This window comes from Drosophila subpulchrella, unplaced genomic scaffold, assembly GCF_014743375.2.
Source record: "Drosophila subpulchrella strain 33 F10 #4 breed RU33 unplaced genomic scaffold, RU_Dsub_v1.1 Primary Assembly Seq133, whole genome shotgun sequence".
Classification (NCBI taxonomy): domain Eukaryota; kingdom Metazoa; phylum Arthropoda; class Insecta; order Diptera; family Drosophilidae; genus Drosophila; species Drosophila subpulchrella.
In genome coordinates this window covers 13,173-35,399 of record NW_023665476.1, presented here as the reverse complement: position 1 = coordinate 35,399, position 22,227 = coordinate 13,173, and the positions used below count along the sequence as shown (strand labels likewise).

At 34.7% G+C, this 22,227-nt stretch overlaps 6 non-coding genes across 6 annotated transcripts; all 6 read right to left on the bottom strand.

The window, feature by feature from the left end:
• Positions 1–55: 55 nt before the first annotated feature.
• On the bottom strand, positions 56–4,026 carry LOC119558765. The gene has a single exon (XR_005220420.1). It is a non-coding gene; the product is annotated as a large subunit ribosomal RNA (ribosomal RNA).
• A 401-nt stretch (positions 4,027–4,427) lies between these two features.
• LOC119558771 lies at positions 4,428–4,606 on the bottom strand. The gene has a single exon (XR_005220424.1). It is a non-coding gene; the product is annotated as a 5.8S ribosomal RNA (ribosomal RNA).
• A 659-nt stretch (positions 4,607–5,265) lies between these two features.
• On the bottom strand, positions 5,266–7,260 carry LOC119558756. Its single transcript, XR_005220412.1, has one exon. It is a non-coding gene; the product is annotated as a small subunit ribosomal RNA (ribosomal RNA).
• A 5,382-nt stretch (positions 7,261–12,642) lies between these two features.
• Positions 12,643–16,612, bottom strand: LOC119558769. The gene has a single exon (XR_005220423.1). It is a non-coding gene; the product is annotated as a large subunit ribosomal RNA (ribosomal RNA).
• Positions 16,613–17,013: 401 nt separating this feature from the next.
• LOC119558764 lies at positions 17,014–17,192 on the bottom strand. Its single transcript, XR_005220419.1, has one exon. It is a non-coding gene; the product is annotated as a 5.8S ribosomal RNA (ribosomal RNA).
• Positions 17,193–17,852: 660 nt separating this feature from the next.
• On the bottom strand, positions 17,853–19,848 carry LOC119558761. The gene has a single exon (XR_005220417.1). It is a non-coding gene; the product is annotated as a small subunit ribosomal RNA (ribosomal RNA).
• Positions 19,849–22,227: the final 2,379 nt, after the last annotated feature.

The window sequence follows — 22,227 nt, the reverse complement described above, 5'->3', positions numbered from 1 at the left end:
CGTGCGATGCTGCAAGCAAGCATAATGATTATGCCCGCTTGCAACATCTTTATTATCGAATCATCAAGCAAAGGATAAGCTTCAGTGGATCGCAGTATGGCAGCTGCTCAACCACTTACAACACCTTGCCTGTTACAAAAGTCGTTTACAATTGATTCTAGGCTTTGTCATTGTATTAAATAATGCTTTTATATGTAACTAGCGCGGCATCAGGTGATCAAAGATCCTCCCAATTTACTATGTTACAAATTACATTGGCATCACATCCATTGTCGTTTATAAAGTAAATTATAAACTTTAAATGGTTTAGAAGCCATACAATGCAAATTGCCCCTTATTTATCATTGCAGTCCAGCACGGATACGACCTTAGAGGCGTTCAGGCATAATCCAACGGACGTAGCGTCATACCACTGTTCGCTCGAACAAGTATTGTGCCATTGGTCCGTACCTGCGGTTCCTCTCGTACTACGCAGGAATGCTGTCGCAACAACGTTTTGTCATTAGTAGGGTAAAACTAACCTGTCTCACGACGGTCTAAACCCAGCTCACGTTCCCTTGCATGGGTGAACAATCCAACGCTTGGTGAATTTTGCTTCACAATGATAGGAAGAGCCGACATCGAAGGATCAAAAAGCGACGTCGCTATGAACGCTTGGCCGCCACAAGCCAGTTATCCCTATGGTAACTTTTCTGACACCTCTTGTTAAAAACTCTTTAAACCAAAAGGATCGATAGGCCGAGCTTTTGCTGTCCCTGTGTGTACTGAACACCGAGATCAAGTCAGCATTTGCCCTTTTGCTCTATGTGTGGTTTCTGTCCGCACTGAGCTGGCCTTGGGACACCTCCGTTATTATTTGAGAGATGTACCGCCCCAGTCAAACTCCCTACCTGGCAATGTCCTTGAATTGGATCATACCTGAGTAATTGGAGTTATACCAAATTTTCAAATCAAAAATACATAAATGCACCGTTTTATTAAAGAATTTGTTTGCGATTATATAACAAACTCGTGATACTTTGATCAAGAAGCTTGCATCAAAACCCAATACCATAAGATATAATAAATATATCCGTATAATGGCTAGGAAATGATACACGTTCCATTTAATCAAGTAAGTAAGGAAACAATAAGAGTAGTGGTATTTCATTGGCGATACCAAACCGAAGTCTAATATCTCCCACTTATTCTACACCTCTTATGTCTCCTTACACTGCCAGATTAGAGTCAAGCTCAAAAGGGTCTTCTTTCCCCGCTAATTATTCCAAGCCCGTTCCCTTGGCTGTGGTTTCGCTAGATAGTAGATAGGGACAGTAGGAATCTCGTTAATCCATTCATGCGCGTCACTAATTAGATGACGAGGCATTTGGCTACCTTAAGAGAGTCATAGTTACTCCCGCCGTTGACCCGCGCTTACTTGAATTTCTTCACTTTGACATTCAGAGCACTGGGCAGAAATCACATTGTGTCAACACCCGCTAGGGCCATCACAATGCTTTGTTTTAATTAGACAGTCGGATTCCCCAAGTCCGTGCCAGTTCTGAATTGATTGTTAATTGATAATCGTTATAATTAATAAGAACTAATTGGTTTAACCCAATTAGTATTCTTAAAAATTTTAGCAAGAAAGTTCCACAATTGGCTACGTAACTAAACTATCCGGGGAACAAGTGACCAACATAAATGCCAGACACTCTATTTACCCAGAACGAGCACATAAACCATGTTATTGTTTCCCAATCAAGCCCGACTATCTCAATCTTCAGAGCCAATCCTTATCCCGAAGTTACGGATCTAATTTGCCGACTTCCCTTACCTACATTATTCTATCGACTAGAGACTCTTCACCTTGGAGACCAGCTGCGGATATTGGTACGGCCTGTTGAGAAGTTTGCGTGTCCCCACCATAAATTTTCAAGGTCCGAGGAGAAAATATCGACACAACAGTATATGTCATGCTCTTCTAGCCCATCTACCATATCTCTCTGCGAAAGACTTCCATGGTAGTACGGCTATAAAACAGAAAAGAAAACTCTTCCGATATCTCTCGACGGCTTCTTTATGGTCGTTCCTGTTGCCAGGATGAGCACGAGGCCCATATTTAATAACAAACGGATACTCAACAGGTTACGGAATTGGAACCGTATTCCCTTTCGTTCAAAATTATTCAAGTATATTAATTAGCTTGATTTATATAATATAATTATATTTGTATGGCATTTGTGTTTTACTTGAAAATTTTCGGCTTTCGCCTTGAACTTAGGACCGACTAACTCGTGATCAACCACTGTTCACACGAAACCCTTCTCCACTTCAGTCCTCCAAGGTCTCATTCGATTATTTGCTACTACCACCAAGATCTGTACCAATGGCAGCTCCATGCAGGCTTACGCCAAACACTTCTACGCATACCATTGTACCTTCCTACTCACTAAAGTTTCAAAATTTATATCACAAGTAATATAAATCATCTACTTTAGCGGTAATGTATAGGTATACAACTTAAGCGCCATCCATTTTAAGGGCTAGTTGCTTCGGCAGGTGAGTTGTTACACACTCCTTAGCGGATTTCGACTTCCATGATCACCGTCCTGCTGTTTTAAGCAACCAACGCCTTTCATGGTATCTGCATGAGTTGTTAATTTGGGCACCGTAACATTACGTTTGGTTCATCCCACAGCGCCAGTTCTGCTTACCAAAAGTGGCCCACTGGGCACATTATATCATAACCTTGAACTTCATATCAAGAAAGTTAAGGTTCTTACCCATTTAAAGTTTGAGAATAGGTTAAGATCGTTTCGACCCTAAGGCCTCTAATCATTCGCTTTACCAGATAAGATTATTTTATATAACATTAAAATGCACCAGCTATCCTGAGGGAAACTTCGGAAGGAACCAGCTACTAGATGGTTCGATTGGTCTTTCGCCCCTATACTCAATTCTGACAATCGATTTGCACGTCAGAACTGTTTCGGTCTTCCATCAGGGTTTCCCCTGACTTCAACCTGATCAAGTATAGTTCACCATCTTTCGGGTCACAGCATATATGCTCAAGGTACGTTCCAGTTAGAGGCATAAATAATATAAATATCATTATACATAACTATATAGAACGCCCCGGGATTGTGTTAATTAGCTATAAATAGTTAAAAAACTAATCCCATTATTAGTCAAGTTAATTACGCTATTAGGTTTATATCCCAATAACTTGCACATATGTTAGACTCCTTGGTCCGTGTTTCAAGACGGGTCCCGAAGGTATCCTGAATCTTTCGCATTGTTAATCATACAAGTGCATATAATAAACACAAAAATCAATGATAATTATGCCATTATATAATTCCGAAAAATTAACGCACTGTATTCATATAAATCTATCAGCACTTTATCAAATTAATAACATTTATTCTGTGTTAAAATGCAAGCAAATTAATTTGAATAAACTATAAGTTATATTTTATGATAAATTTTGTATGCTAATAGATTACAATGTCCTTATATGGAAAAAATGCACACTATTATCATAATATTGTTTAAATATTACAATTTTAATGATGAATTTTCCATAACGGATATTCAGGTTCATCGGGCTTAACCTCTAAGCAGTTTCACGTACTGTTTAACTCTCTATTCAGAGTTCTTTTCAACTTTCCCTCACGGTACTTGTTTACTATCGGTCTCATGGTTATATTTAGTTTTAGATGGAGTTTACCACCCACTTAGTGCTGCACTATCAAGCAACACGACTCTTTGGAAACATCATCTAGTAATCATTAACGTTATACGGGCCTGGCACCCTCTATGGGTAAATGGCCTCATTTAAGAAGGACTTAAATCGTTAATTTCTCATACTAGAATATTGACGCTCCATACACTGCATCTCACATTTGCCATATAGACAAAGTGACTTAGTGCTGAACTGATTTCTTTTCGCTCGCCGCTACTAAGAAAATCCTGGTTAGTTTCTTTTCCTCCCCTAATTAATATGCTTAAATTCAGGGGGTAGTCCCATATGAGTTGAGGTTGTGTATAACTTTTTTTGCAATTAATTCTTTATATATAATGATAAAACATTTTATTAAATTCGTTATATATTTTATATATTTGTATGGCATTTGTTTGGTCTAACGAATCAACGAAGAATAATAATATTGTCAACGGCTTTCTATTTACTAATCTTTAATAAGAGACAATTCTAGATAAATTTTTTATGCTAGACATTTCTCAGTATTATTTGATTGAAAAAGAAAATATTTCTCTTCGTTTTTCACATTCAAATTATTTACTAATGTGAGATAATGTTTTTCATATATTTGTTAATATTATGAATAATATAATAATTAAATTATTATTATCCAATAATATACCATATGCTTATAAAATTTCATTATAAAATTTATATAAACAACTTAATTAGCATAGTCTTACAACCCTCAACCATATGTAGTCCAAGCAGCACTATAAAATTAATTAAAGTACATAACAGCATGGACTGCGATATGCGTTCAAAATGTCGATGTTCATGTGTCCTGCAGTTCACACGATGACGCACAGTTTGCTGCGTTCTTCATCGACCCATGAGCCGAGTGATCCACCGCTTAGAGTTTTATATATTGGTTTGGTAATTTTGTCATATATGTTTTTATTGAAAGAAATTAAAAATACACCATTTTACTGGCATATATCAATTCCTTCAATAAATTGATTTTTATACCTAAAACGAATGCTGCGAAATGTCTTAGTTTCATATAACCAATAATATATCAAGTATTTTTTAAATGGCATTTACGGTATTAATACTTTTTTTTAGCGATATATATTGAAATTTATATAAAACATTAACCTGTAATAATCAGGTACAACATTGTACATTTTAGGTTGTTGCATTATCCAATGTATGCGCATAACTGAGATGAACAATACATATCGCAACGCGTGTATATTATGGTCCATATACACACAGTGTTTTATTAATTAATTGCATTTAATATACAATATAATAATAATATTAAATAAATTTAATAATTTCGATTTGCTTGTTCGAATTTGTTATTTGTTTGCTTTTGCTTATTTATTTATCTCTTATTTAATGCAATAATATATTTATTATTACAATTATTATTTCGATTTGCTTGTTCGAAATTTTATATTTGATCTATAAAAGATCATATTTTTGGCAATTTATATTTTATTTGTATTACTATAATATATTATATTATTATAATAAAAACAAATTTTTTTATTAACGGTAAGGATATTAAACAATAATGATCCTTCCGCAGGTTCACCTACGGAAACCTTGTTACGACTTTTACTTCCTCTAAATAATCAAGTTCGGTCAACTTTTGCGAAACAACCGTAACACACAAGGCGTCACAGTGATCACGTCCGGAGACCTCACTAAATAATTCAATCGGTAGTAGCGACGGGCGGTGTGTACAAAGGGCAGGGACGTAATCAATGCGAGTTAATGACTCACACTTACTGGGAATTCCAAGTTCATGTGAACAGTTTCAGTTCACAATCCCAAGCATGAAAGTGGTTCAGCGGTTTACCCGGACCTCTCGGTCTAGGAAATACACGTTGATACTTTCATTGTAGCGCGCGTGCAGCCCAGGACATCTAAGGGCATCACAGACCTGTTATTGCTCAATCTCATTATTGCTAGACGCAATTTGTCCATTTAAGAAGCTAGTGTCCTTATAATGGGACAAACCAACAGGTACGGCTCCACTTATATAAACACATTCAAACACAATAAACATTTTACTGCCACCATGAATGAAGGCTATATAAGCTTCAACACCATAATCCTGAAGATATCTATTTAATATATTTGAGTCTCGTTCGTTATCGGAATTAACCAGACAAATCACTCCACGAACTAAGAACGGCCATGCACCACCACCCATAGATTCGAGAAAGAGCTATCAATCTGTCTTACACACTTATGTTCGGACCTGGTAAGTTTTCCCGTGTTGAGTCAAATTAAGCCGCAGGCTCCACTCCTGGTGGTGCCCTTCCGTCAATTCCTTTAAGTTTCAGCTTTGCAACCATACTTCCCCCGGAGCCCAAAAGCTTTGGTTTCCCGGGAAGCGACTGAGAGAGCCATAAAAGTAGCTACACCCAATTGCTAGCTGGCATCGTTTATGGTTAGAACTAGGGCGGTATCTGATCGCCTTCGAACCTCTAACTTTCGTTCTTGATTAATGAAAACATCTTTGGCAAATGCTTTCGCTTAAGTTAGTCTTACGACGGTCCAAGAATTTCACCTCTCGCGTCGTAATACTAATGCCCCCAAACTGCTTCTATTAATCATTACCTCTTGATCTGAAAACCAATGAAAGCAGAACAGAGGTCTTATTTCATTATCCCATGCACAGAATATTCAGGCATTTGAAGCCTGCTTTAAGCACTCTAATTTGTTCAAAGTAATTGTACCGGCCCACAATAACACTCGTTTAAGAGCACTAATGCAGGTTTTTAAATAGGAGGAACATATGAAAAAATACAAGTATCTAAGCACATGTAAGAACTCCACCGGTAATACGCTTACATACATAAAGGTATAGTACTAACCACAATTGTAAGTTGTACTACCCGTATGAAGCACAAGTTCAACTACGAACGTTTTAACCGCAACAACTTTAATATACGCTATTGGAGCTGGAATTACCGCGGCTGCTGGCACCAGACTTGCCCTCCAATTGGTCCTTGTTAAAGGATTTAAAGTGTACTCATTCCAATTACAGGGCCTCGGATATGAGTCCTGTATTGTTATTTTTCGTCACTACCTCCCCGAGCTGGGAGTGGGTAATTTACGCGCCTGCTGCCTTCCTTAGATGTGGTAGCCGTTTCTCAGGCTCCCTCTCCGGAATCGAACCCTGATTCCCCGTTACCCGTTGCAACCATGGTAGTCCTAGATACTACCATCAAAAGTTGATAGGGCAGACATTTGAAAGATCTGTCGTCGGTACAAGACCATACGATCTGCATGTTATCTAGAGTTCAACCAATATAACGATCTTGCGATCGCTTGGTTTTAGCCTAATAAAAGCACATGTCCCATAAGGTTCATGTTTTAATTGCATGTATTAGCTCTAGAATTACCACAGTTATCCAAGTAACTGTTAACGATCTAAGGAACCATAACTGATATAATGAGCCTTTTGCGGTTTCACTTTTAATTCGTGTGTACTTAGACATGCATGGCTTAATCTTTGAGACAAGCATATAACTACTGGCAGGATCAACCAGAATAATGTTTTTATTCATATTTCATTCATATTTTTGAATAGAAATTAGCAATATAAATTTTATAGATTGTTTTCTATCGACGAATACGGCCATTTTTATATAGCATTCGTATACGTTTGTTGTTTTCACAATATATACTTGTTCCGCCACTAATAATAACAAGTTTTTTAATTATTGATGTTAAAAACACAATATTTTTTTTCGTAATACGTAATAATTTTCTTTATATTTGCATATTTCATTCTAAAATATCTTTTTTGTTCGACATACGTCATTATTGTATCCACACATGTACAATTTTTGTTTAACCAATATAAAATATTGAATTAAATCATTTGTATTTTGATGATAAATTTAAAATTTATCTGTATATATTCATATAAGACTCTTTGGTAATATATAATATAAAACCGAGCGCATATATGATATGTACGTTAGAAAAAATAATATATATATATATTATTTTCTTTTAATATAGGGACACCTCTTTTAATTTATCCCCGCAGGGAATTATCACATAACTCAGTATGTGATAATGGCAGACCAATATACATATATATCAAGATTATCAATACAAAATATATATCATTATTAGCCTGCCTCAATTGTAATTATTTATTTGGATTAACGATAAAGTTCGGAAACAATTTGTTATTCTATGTATAATAGAAACCTTGGCCTTTGTTTCAACATTATTATCTTTGGGCTTAAAATATTAACCGTGGAGCCAAGTCTCATATTCATAAATGAATAAAGAAACAAATTTGACGGATTAATATCTTCTCTACCGACAGACAGTATTTTGTCACGTCAATAGTAGATGGCCGGCCCATTGACCATCCTATAGTAGTTTTTGGACCCAATATCTTTAATTCGGGTATTTTCAATTGTCTTTGCCAATCAACCGTTTGGTACTCTCTCATATAATAAGAGAATACACATATAATTCCATTATATGGATATATCTTCATTATTTTATTTGCTACATCACCCTATAATAGTTTTTGAACCCGTCAACTTCAATTCGGGTATTTTCAATTGTCTTTGCCAACCATTTATATGGTATTCTCTATTATAATAAGAGAATACTAGTGTATATCCATTATATGGATATATCATCTTCATATTATTTGCTACACCACCCTATAGTAGTTTTTGAACCCATCATCTGCAATTCGGGTATTTTCAATTGTCTTTGCCAACCAACTATACGGTATTCTCTCTTATAATAAGAGAATACAAGTATATTTTCATTATATGGATATAATGCCATTTATTTTTCAATATCCATATAATTCATTTAGTTTTGTATGTACAAAACAAGTTTTCTTTATAGTATTGACAAAATCATATGTTTACGCATAACATAAGTTTTGACCAATACGAGGAGGGGCCCGCCAACGACCACCTCCCTATAGTAGTTTTTTTACCCCACGCACTACTGCGTGCCTGTTTACAGTACTAGTGCCAGCTATCACTAGGTTTATATATCATGTTTCAGTGATATATGGGTAAATTCTACCATTTATTCTTATGTATATGGCATTTCTATGCCATATTTATACAATCCATTCATATCTTAATGTATATTTATTATATTATACATTATTATGCCTTATAGGTATTATACCTATAAGCCATATCCATACGATTCATTCACTAGTGCCGCCCCTCACTAGGTTTATAATTGTTATATCATTGATATACAATTTATTTCTATATATATGGCATTTATATGCCATATCCATACAATGCATTCACATTTCAATGTATATTTACTTGTTATACATTATTATGCCTTATAGGTATTATACCTATAAGCCATATCCATACGATTCACTTATATAAATATATGTATATTTTTCTATACATAATTTTTTTTTTACTTTTGTATGGTTTTCTATGCATATCCATAGTTTATATGGATATGCTTGGCGTTCTATATAGTATTGACAAATTCATATGCATAACATAAGTTTTGACCAATACGAGGAGGGGCCCGCCAACGACCACCTCCCTATAGTAGTTTTTTACCCCACGCACTATTGCGTGCCTGTTTACAGTACTAGTGCCAGCTATCACTAGGTTTATATATCGTGTTTCAGTGATATATGGGTAAATTCTACCATTTATTCTTATGTATATGGCATTTCTATGCCATATTTATACAATCCATTCATATCTTAATGTATATTTATTATATTATACATTATTATGCCTTATAGGTATTATACCTATAAGCCATATCCATACGATTCATTCACTAGTGCCGCCCCTCACTAGGTTTATAATTGTTATATCATTGATATACAATTTATTTCTATATATATGGCATTTATATGCCATATCCATACAATGCATTCACATTTCAATGTATATTTACTTGTTATACATTATTATGCCTTATAGGTATTATACCTATAAGCCATATCCATACGATTCACTTATATAAATATATGTATATTTTTCTATACATAATTTTTTTTTATTTTTGTATGGATTTCTATGCATATCCATAGTTTATATGGATATGCTTGGCGTTCTATATAGTATTGACAAATTCATATGCATAACATAAGTTTTGACCAATACGAGGAGGGGCCGCCAACGACCACCTCCCTATAGTAGTTTTTTACCCCACGCACTATTGCGTGCCTGTTTACAGTACTAGTGCCAGCTATCACTAGGTTTATATATCGTGTTTCAGTGATATATGGGTAAATTCTACCATTTATTCTTATGTATATGGCATTTCTATGCCATATTTATACAATCCATTCATATCTTAATGTATATTTATTATATTATACATTATTATGCCTTATAGGTATTATACCTATAAGCCATATCCATACGATTCATTCACTAGTGCCGCCCCTCACTAGGTTTATAATTGTTATATCATTGATATACAATTTTATTTCTATATATATGGCATTTATATGCCATATCCATACAATGCATTCACATTTCAATGTATATTTACTTGTTATACATTATTATGCCTTATAGGTATTATACCTATAAGCCATATCCATACGATTCACTTATATAAATATATGTATATTTTTCTATACATAATTTTTTTTTACTTTTGTATGGTTTTCTATGCATATCCATAGTTTATATGGATATGCTTGGCGTTCTATATAGTATTGACAAATTCATATGCATAACATAAGTTTTGACCAATACGAGGAGGGGCCCGCCAACGACCACCTCCCTTATAGTAGTTTTTTACCCCACGCACTATTGCGTGCCTGTTTACAGTACTAGTGCCAGCTATCACTAGGTTTATATATCGTGTTTCAGTGATATATGGGTAAATTCTACCATTTATTCTTATGTATATGGCATTTCTATGCCATATTATACAATCCATTCATATCTTAATGTATATTTATTATATTATACATTATTATGCCTTATAGGTATTATACCTATAAGCCATATCCATACGATTCATTCACTAGTGCCGCCCCTCACTAGGTTTATAATTGTTATATCATTGATATACAATTTATTTCTATATATATGGCATTTATATGCCATATCCATACAATGCATTCACATTTCAATGTATATTTACTTGTTATACATTATTATGCCTTATAGGTATTATACCTATAAGCCATATCCATTACGATTCACTTATATAAAATATATGTATATTTTTCTATACATAATTTTTTTTTACTTTTGTATGGATTTCTATGCATATCCATAGTTATATGGATATGCTTGGCGTTCTATATAGTATTGACAAATTCATATGCATAACATAAGTTTTGACCAATACGAGGAGGGGCCCGCCAACGACCACCTCCCTATAGTAGTTTTTTACCCCACGCACTATTGCGTGCATGTTTACAGTACTAGTGCCAGCTATCATTAGGTTTATATATCGTGTTTCAGTGATATATGGGTAAATTCTACCATTTATTCTTATGTATGTATATGGCATTTCTATGCCATATTTATATAATTCATTCATATCTTAATTTATATTTATTATATTATACATTATTATGCCTTATAGGTATTATACCCTATAAGCCATATCCATACGATTCATATACTAGTGCAGCCCCTCACTAGTTTATATATCTCATTTTAATTATATATTGGTAAATTCTATTATTTATTCTTGTGTATATGGCACTTATATGCCGCCATATCTATAAAAATGCATTTATATTTCAATGTATATTTCTATATTATACATTATTATGCCTTAAAAAGTTATTATACCTACCATAAGGCGATATCCATACGATTCATTTATATAAAAGATATATGTATAATTTTCTATACATAATTTTTTTTTATGAATATATGGGTTTCCTAAGCATATCCATATAATACATTTAGTTTTATATGGATTAGATTGGTCTTCTTTATTGTATTGCCAAACTCATATTGATAAAATAAGTTTTGAACAATAAGAGGATCAGCCGCCAACCAACCAACCACTGCTACCATTGGAGGAACATATACTTACTTTTTATATGTCCTCTTACTTGAATGGTCCTCTCTTTACTTGAAAATTTCATTACCATAGGAATCTATTTATACATGGAATATGATTTCCACTACTTTTTCGCGTCACTAATAATTAATATGACGATACAGACTTGCTACCATAACATAAGTCTTGAACAATAATAGGAGCAGCCGCCAACCAACCACCAACCAACCAACCACTGCTACCATTGATAGTAATTTTATATGTCCTCTTTAGTTGAATTTCAATACCATAGGAATATTTATACATGGAATATGTTTTGCCACTACTTTTTCGCGTCACTAATAATATGACGATACAGTCTTGCTACCATAACATAAGTTTTGAACAATAAGAGGAGCAGACACACCAACCAACCAACCGCGCTGCTACCATTATATATACTTATATTTATATAAGTCCTCTTTACTTGAATGGCCTCTTTACTTGAATTTCAATACCATAGGAATATTTATTTATACATGGAATATGTTTTGCCACTACTTTTTCGCGTCACTAATAATATGACGATATAGACTTGCTACCATAACATAAGTTTTGAACAATAAGAGGAGCAGACACCAACCAACCAACCGCTGCTACCATTGAATGAACCATATATACAAACTTTTATATATGTCCTCTTTACTTGAATTTTAATACCATAGGAATATTTATACATGGAATATGTTTGCCACTTTATCATCGCGTCACTAATAAGATGACGATACATTTTGTTTGTTCAATATTTACTTATATATTGATGTTTCCAATTTAGGTCTTTTATATTTCTTCTTCCCTACCTTACACACCACAAACAAAGTGGCGTGCGATGCTGCAAGCAAGCATAATGATTATGCCCGCTTGCAACATCTTTATTATCGAATCATCAAGCAAAGGATAAGCTTCAGTGGATCGCAGTATGGCAGCTGCTCAACCACTTACAACACCTTGCCTGTTACAAAAGTCGTTTACAATTGATTCTAGGCTTTGTCATTGTATTAAATAATGCTTTTATATGTAACTAGCGCGGCATCAGGTGATCAAAGATCCTCCCAATTTACTATGTTACAAATTACATTGGCATCACATCCATTGTCGTTTATAAAGTAAATTATAAACTTTAAATGGTTTAGAAGCCATACAATGCAAATTGCCCCTTATTTATCATTGCAGTCCAGCACGGATACGACCTTAGAGGCGTTCAGGCATAATCCAACGGACGTAGCGTCATACCACTGTTCGCTCGAACAAGTATTGTGCCATTGGTCCGTACCTGCGGTTCCTCTCGTACTACGCAGGAATGCTGTCGCAACAACGTTTTGTCATTAGTAGGGTAAAACTAACCTGTCTCACGACGGTCTAAACCCAGCTCACGTTCCCTTGCATGGGTGAACAATCCAACGCTTGGTGAATTTTGCTTCACAATGATAGGAAGAGCCGACATCGAAGGATCAAAAAGCGACGTCGCTATGAACGCTTGGCCGCCACAAGCCAGTTATCCCTATGGTAACTTTTCTGACACCTCTTGTTAAAAACTCTTTAAACCAAAAGGATCGATAGGCCGAGCTTTTGCTGTCCCTGTGTGTACTGAACACCGAGATCAAGTCAGCATTTGCCCTTTTGCTCTATGTGTGGTTTCTGTCCGCACTGAGCTGGCCTTGGGACACCTCCGTTATTATTTGAGAGATGTACCGCCCCAGTCAAACTCCCTACCTGGCAATGTCCTTGAATTGGATCATACCTGAGTAATTGGAGTTATACCAAATTTTCAAATCAAAAATACATAAATGCACCGTTTTATTAAAGAATTTGTTTGCGATTATATAACAAACTCGTGATACTTTGATCAAGAAGCTTGCATCAAAACCCAATACCATAAGATATAATAAATATATCCGTATAATGGCTAGGAAATGATACACGTTCCATTTAATCAAGTAAGTAAGGAAACAATAAGAGTAGTGGTATTTCATTGGCGATACCAAACCGAAGTCTAATATCTCCCACTTATTCTACACCTCTTATGTCTCCTTACACTGCCAGATTAGAGTCAAGCTCAAAAGGGTCTTCTTTCCCCGCTAATTATTCCAAGCCCGTTCCCTGGCTGTGGTTTCGCTAGATAGTAGATAGGGACAGTAGGAATCTCGTTAATCCATTCATGCGCGTCACTAATTAGATGACGAGGCATTTGGCTACCTTAAGAGAGTCATAGTTACTCCCGCCGTTGACCCGCGCTTACTTGAATTTCTTCACTTTGACATTCAGAGCACTGGGCAGAAATCACATTGTGTCAACACCCGCTAGGGCCATCACAATGCTTTGTTTTAATTAGACAGTCGGATTCCCCAAGTCCGTGCCAGTTCTGAATTGATTGTTAATTGATAATCGTTATAATTAATAAGAACTAATTGGTTTAACCCAATTAGTATTCTTAAAAATTTTAGCAAGAAAGTTCCACAATTGGCTACGTAACTAAACTATCCGGGGAACAAGTGACCAACATAAATGCCAGACACTCTATTTACCCAGAACGAGCACATAAACCATGTTATTGTTTCCCAATCAAGCCCGACTATCTCAATCTTCAGAGCCAATCCTTATCCCGAAGTTACGGATCTAATTTGCCGACTTCCCTTACCTACATTATTCTATCGACTAGAGACTCTTCACCTTGGAGACCAGCTGCGGATATTGGTACGGCCTGTTGAGAAGTTTGCGTGTCCCCACCATAAATTTTCAAGGTCCGAGGAGAAAATATCGACACAACAGTATATGTCATGCTCTTCTAGCCCATCTACCATATCTCTCTGCGAAAGACTTCCATGGTAGTACGGCTATAAAACAGAAAAGAAAACTCTTCCGATATCTCTCGACGGCTTCTTTATGGTCGTTCCTGTTGCCAGGATGAGCACGAGGCCCATATTTAATAACAAACGGATACTCAACAGGTTACGGAATTGGAACCGTATTCCCTTTCGTTCAAAATTATTCAAGTATATTAATTAGCTTGATTTATATAATATAATTATATTTGTATGGCATTTGTGTTTTACTTGAAAATTTTCGGCTTTCGCCTTGAACTTAGGACCGACTAACTCGTGATCAACCACTGTTCACACGAAACCCTTCTCCACTTCAGTCCTCCAAGGTCTCATTCGATTATTTGCTACTACCACCAAGATCTGTACCAATGGCAGCTCCATGCAGGCTTACGCCAAACACTTCTACGCATACCATTGTACCTTCCTACTCACTAAAGTTTCAAAATTTATATCACAAGTAATATAAATCATCTACTTTAGCGGTAATGTATAGGTATACAACTTAAGCGCCATCCATTTTAAGGGCTAGTTGCTTCGGCAGGTGAGTTGTTACACACTCCTTAGCGGATTTCGACTTCCATGATCACCGTCCTGCTGTTTTAAGCAACCAACGCCTTTCATGGTATCTGCATGAGTTGTTAATTTGGGCACCGTAACATTACGTTTGGTTCATCCCACAGCGCCAGTTCTGCTTACCAAAAGTGGCCCACTGGGCACATTATATCATAACCTTGAACTTCATATCAAGAAAGTTAAGGTTCTTACCCATTTAAAGTTTGAGAATAGGTTAAGATCGTTTCGACCCTAAGGCCTCTAATCATTCGCTTTACCAGATAAGATTATTTTATATAACATTAAAATGCACCAGCTATCCTGAGGGAAACTTCGGAAGGAACCAGCTACTAGATGGTTCGATTGGTCTTTCGCCCCTATACTCAATTCTGACAATCGATTTGCACGTCAGAACTGTTTCGGTCTTCCATCAGGGTTTCCCCTGACTTCAACCTGATCAAGTATAGTTCACCATCTTTCGGGTCACAGCATATATGCTCAAGGTACGTTCCAGTTAGAGGCATAAATAATATAAATATCATTATACATAACTATATAGAACGCCCCGGGATTGTGTTAATTAGCTATAAATAGTTAAAAAACTAATCCCATTATTAGTCAAGTTAATTACGCTATTAGGTTTATATCCCAATAACTTGCACATATGTTAGACTCCTTGGTCCGTGTTTCAAGACGGGTCCCGAAGGTATCCTGAATCTTTCGCATTGTTAATCATACAAGTGCATATAATAAACACAAAAATCAATGATAATTATGCCATTATATAATTCCGAAAAATTAACGCACTGTATTCATATAAATCTATCAGCACTTTATCAAATTAATAACATTTATTCTGTGTTAAAATGCAAGCAAATTAATTTGAATAAACTATAAGTTATATTTTATGATAAATTTTGTATGCTAATAGATTACAATGTCCTTATATGGAAAAAATGCACACTATTATCATAATATTGTTTAAATATTACAATTTTAATGATGAATTTTCCATAACGGATATTCAGGTTCATCGGGCTTAACCTCTAAGCAGTTTCACGTACTGTTTAACTCTCTATTCAGAGTTCTTTTCAACTTTCCCTCACGGTACTTGTTTACTATCGGTCTCATGGTTATATTTAGTTTTAGATGGAGTTTACCACCCACTTAGTGCTGCACTATCAAGCAACACGACTCTTTGGAAACATCATCTAGTAATCATTAACGTTATACGGGCCTGGCACCCTCTATGGGTAAATGGCCTCATTTAAGAAGGACTTAAATCGTTAATTTCTCATACTAGAATATTGACGCTCCATACACTGCATCTCACATTTGCCATATAGACAAAGTGACTTAGTGCTGAACTGATTTCTTTTCGCTCGCCGCTACTAAGAAAATCCTGGTTAGTTTCTTTTCCTCCCCTAATTAATATGCTTAAATTCAGGGGGTAGTCCCATATGAGTTGAGGTTGTGTATAACTTTTTTTGCAATTAATTCTTTATATATAATGATAAAACATTTTATTAAATTCGTTATATATTTTATATATTTGTATGGCATTTGTTTGGTCTAACGAATCAACGAAGAATAATAATATTGTCAACGGCTTTCTATTTACTAATCTTTAATAAGAGACAATTCTAGATAAATTTTTTATGCTAGACATTTCTCAGTATTATTTGATTGAAAAAGAAAATATTTCTCTTCGTTTTTCACATTCAAATTATTTACTAATGTGAGATAATGTTTTTCATATATTTGTTAATATTATGAATAATATAATAATTAAATTATTATTATCCAATAATATACCATATGCTTATAAAATTTCATTATAAAATTTATATAAACAACTTAATTAGCATAGTCTTACAACCCTCAACCATATGTAGTCCAAGCAGCACTATAAAATTAATTAAAGTACATAACAGCATGGACTGCGATATGCGTTCAAAATGTCGATGTTCATGTGTCCTGCAGTTCACACGATGACGCACAGTTTGCTGCGTTCTTCATCGACCCATGAGCCGAGTGATCCACCGCTTAGAGTTTTATATATTGGTTTGGTAATTTTGTCATATATGTTTTTATTGAAAGAAATTAAAAATACACCATTTTACTGGCATATATCAATTCCTTCAATAAATTGATTTTTATACCTAAAACGAATGCTGCGAAATGTCTTAGTTTCATATAACCAATAATATATCAAGTATTTTTTAAATGGCATTTACGGTATTAATACTTTTTTTTAGCGATATATATTGAAATTTATATAAAACATTAACCTGTAATAATCAGGTACAACATTGTACATTTTAGGTTGTTGCATTATCCAATGTATGCGCATAACTGAGATGAACAATACATATCGCAACGCGTGTATATTATGGTCCATATACACACAGTGTTTTATTAATTAATTGCATTTAATATACAATATAATAATAATATTAAATAAATTTAATAATTTCGATTTGCTTGTTCGAATTTGTTATTTGTTTGCTTTTGCTTATTTATTTATCTCTTATTTAATGCAATAATATATTTATTATTACAATTATTATTTCGATTTGCTTGTTCGAAATTTTATATTTGATCTATAAAAGATCATATTTTTGGCAATTTATATTTTATTTGTATTACTATAATATATTATATTATTATAATAAAAACAAATTTTTTTTATTAACGGTAAGGATATTAAACAATAATGATCCTTCCGCAGGTTCACCTACGGAAACCTTGTTTACGACTTTTACTTCCTCTAAATAATCAAGTTCGGTCAACTTTTGCGAAACAACCGTAACACACAAGGCGTCACAGTGATCACGTCCGGAGACCTCACTAAATAATTCAATCGGTAGTAGCGACGGGCGGTGTGTACAAAGGGCAGGGACGTAATCAATGCGAGTTAATGACTCACACTTACTGGGAATTCCAAGTTCATGTGAACAGTTTCAGTTCACAATCCCAAGCATGAAAGTGGTTCAGCGGTTTACCCGGACCTCTCGGTCTAGGAAATACACGTTGATTACTTTCATTGTAGCGCGCGTGCAGCCCAGGACATCTAAGGGCATCACAGACCTGTATTGCTCAATCTCATTATTGCTAGACGCAATTTGTCCATTTAAGAAGCTAGTGTCCTTATAATGGGACAAACCAACAGGTACGGCTCCACTTATATAAACACATTCAAACACAATAAACATTTTACTGCCACCATGAATGAAGGCTATATAAGCTTCAACACCATAATCCTGAAGATATCTATTTAATATATTTGAGTCTCGTTCGTTATCGGAATTAACCAGACAAATCACTCCACGAACTAAGAACGGCCATGCACCACCACCCATAGATTCGAGAAAGAGCTATCAATCTGTCTTACACACTTATGTTCGGACCTGGTAAGTTTTCCCGTGTTGAGTCAAATTAAGCCGCAGGCTCCACTCCTGGTGGTGCCCTTCCGTCAATTCCTTTAAGTTTCAGCTTTGCAACCATACTTCCCCCGGAGCCCAAAAGCTTTGGTTTCCCGGGAAGCGACTGAGAGAGCCATAAAAGTAGCTACACCCAATTGCTAGCTGGCATCGTTTATGGTTAGAACTAGGGCGGTATCTGATCGCCTTCGAACCTCTAACTTTCGTTCTTGATTAATGAAAACATCTTTGGCAAATGCTTTCGCTTAAGTTAGTCTTACGACGGTCCAAGAATTTCACCTCTCGCGTCGTAATACTAATGCCCCCAAACTGCTTCTATTAATCATTACCTCTTGATCTGAAAACCAATGAAAGCAGAACAGAGGTCTTATTTCATTATCCCATGCACAGAATATTCAGGCATTTGAAGCCTGCTTTAAGCACTCTAATTTGTTCAAAGTAATTGTACCGGCCCACAATAACACTCGTTTAAGAGCACTAATGCAGGTTTTTAAATAGGAGGAACATATGAAAAAATACAAGTATCTAAGCACATGTAAGAACTCCACCGGTAATACGCTTACATACATAAAGGTATAGTACTAACCACAATTGTAAGTTGTACTACCCGTATGAAGCACAAGTTCAACTACGAACGTTTTAACCGCAACAACTTTAATATACGCTATTGGAGCTGGAATTACCGCGGCTGCTGGCACCAGACTTGCCCTCCAATTGGTCCTTGTTAAAGGATTTAAAGTGTACTCATTCCAATTACAGGGCCTCGGATATGAGTCCTGTATTGTTATTTTTCGTCACTACCTCCCCGAGCTGGGAGTGGGTAATTTACGCGCCTGCTGCCTTCCTTAGATGTGGTAGCCGTTTCTCAGGCTCCCTCTCCGGAATCGAACCCTGATTCCCCGTTACCCGTTGCAACCATGGTAGTCCTAGATACTACCATCAAAAGTTGATAGGGCAGACATTTGAAAGATCTGTCGTCGGTACAAGACCATACGATCTGCATGTTATCTAGAGTTCAACCAATATAACGATCTTGCGATCGCTTGGTTTTAGCCTAATAAAAGCACATGTCCCATAAGGTTCATGTTTTAATTGCATGTATTAGCTCTAGAATTACCACAGTTATCCAAGTAACTGTTAACGATCTAAGGAACCATAACTGATATAATGAGCCTTTTGCGGTTTCACTTTTAATTCGTGTGTACTTAGACATGCATGGCTTAATCTTTGAGACAAGCATATAACTACTGGCAGGATCAACCAGAATAATGTTTTTATTCATATTTCATTCATATTTTTGAATAGAAATTAGCAATATAAATTTTATAGATTGTTTTCTATCGAATACGGCCATTTTTATATAGCATTCGTATACGTTTGTTGTTTTCACAATATATACTTGTTCCGCCACTAATAATAACAAGTTTTTTAATTATTGATGTTAAAAACACAATATTTTTTTTCGTAATACGTAATAATTTTCTTTATATTTGCATATTTCATTCTAAAATATCTTTTTTGTTCGACATACGTCATTATTGTATCCACACATGTACAATTTTTGTTTAACCAATATAAAATATTGAATTAAATCATTTGTATTTTGATGATAAATTTAAAATTTATCTGTATATATTCATATAAGACTCTTTGGTAATATATAATATAAAACCGAGCGCATATATGATATGTACGTTAGAAAAAATAATATATATATATATTATTTTCTTTTAATATAGGGACACCTCTTTTAATTTATCCCCGCAGGGAATTATCACATAACTCAGTATGTGATAATGGCAGACCAATATACATATATATCAAGATTATCAATACAAAATATATATCATTATTAGCCTGCCTCAATTGTAATTATTTATTTGGATTAACGATAAAGTTCGGAAACAATTTGTTATTCTATGTATAATAGAAACCTTGGCCTTTGTTTCAACATTATTATCTTTGGGCTTAAAATATTAACCGTGGAGCCAAGTCTCATATTCATAAATGAATAAAGAAACAAATTTGACGGATTAATATCTTCTCTACCGACAGACAGTATTTTGTCACGTCAATAGTAGATGGCCGGCCCATTGACCATCCTATAGTAGTTTTTGGACCCAATATCTTTAATTCGGGTATTTTCAATTGTCTTTGCCAATCAACCGTTTGGTACTCTCTCATATAATAAGAGAATACACATATAATTCCATTATATGGATATATCTTCATTATTTTATTTGCTACATCACCCTATAATAGTTTTTGAACCCGTCAACTTCAATTCGGGTATTTTCAATTGTCTTTGCCAACCATTTATATGGTATTCTCTATTATAATAAGAGAATACTAGTGTATATCCATTATATGGATATATCATCTTCATATTATTTGCTACACCACCCTATAGTAGTTTTTGAACCCATCATCTGCAATTCGGGTATTTTCAATTGTCTTTGCCAACCAACTATACGGTATTCTCTCTTATAATAAGAGAATACAAGTATATTTTCATTATATGGATATAATGCCATTTATTTTTCAATATCCATATAATTCATTTAGTTTTGTATGTACAAAACAAGTTTTCTTTATAGTATTGACAAAATCATATGTTTACGCATAACATAAGTTTTGACCAATACGAGGAGGGGCCCGCCAACGACCACCTCCCTATAGTAGTTTTTTACCCCACGCACTACTGCGTGCCTGTTTACAGTACTAGTGCCAGCTATCACTAGGTTTATATATCATGTTTCAGTGATATATGGGTAAATTCTACCATTTATTCTTATGTATATGGCATTTCTATGCCATATTTATACAATCCATTCATATCTTAATGTATATTTATTATATTATACATTATTATGCCTTATAGGTATTATACCTATAAGCCATATCCATACGATTCATTCACTAGTGCCGCCCCTCACTAGGTTTATAATTGTTATATCATTGATATACAATTTATTTCTATATATATGGCATTTATATGCCATATCCATACAATGCATTCACATTTCAATGTATATTTACTTGTTATACATTATTATGCCTTATAGGTATTATACCTATAAGCCATATCCATACGATTCACTTATATAAATATATGTATATTTTTCTATACATAATTTTTTTTTACTTTTTGTATGGATTTCTATGCATATCCATAGTTTATATGGATATGCTTGGCGTTCTATATAGTATTGACAAATTCATATGCATAACATAAGTTTTGACCAATACGAGGAGGGGCCCGCCAACGACCACCTCCCTATAGTAGTTTTTTACCCCACGCACTATTGCGTGCCTGTTTACAGTACTAGTGCCAGCTATCACTAGGTTTATATATCGTGTTTCAGTGATATATGGGTAAATTCTACCATTTATTCTTATGTATATGGCATTTCTATGCCATATTTATACAATCCATTCATATCTTAATGTATATTTATTATATTATACATTATTATGCCTTATAGGTATTATACCTATAAGCCATATCCATACGATTCATTCACTAGTGCCGCCCCTCACTAGGTTTATAATTGTTATATCATTGATATACAATTTATTTCTATATATATGGCATTTATATGCCATATCCATACAATGCATTCACATTTCAATGTATATTTACTTG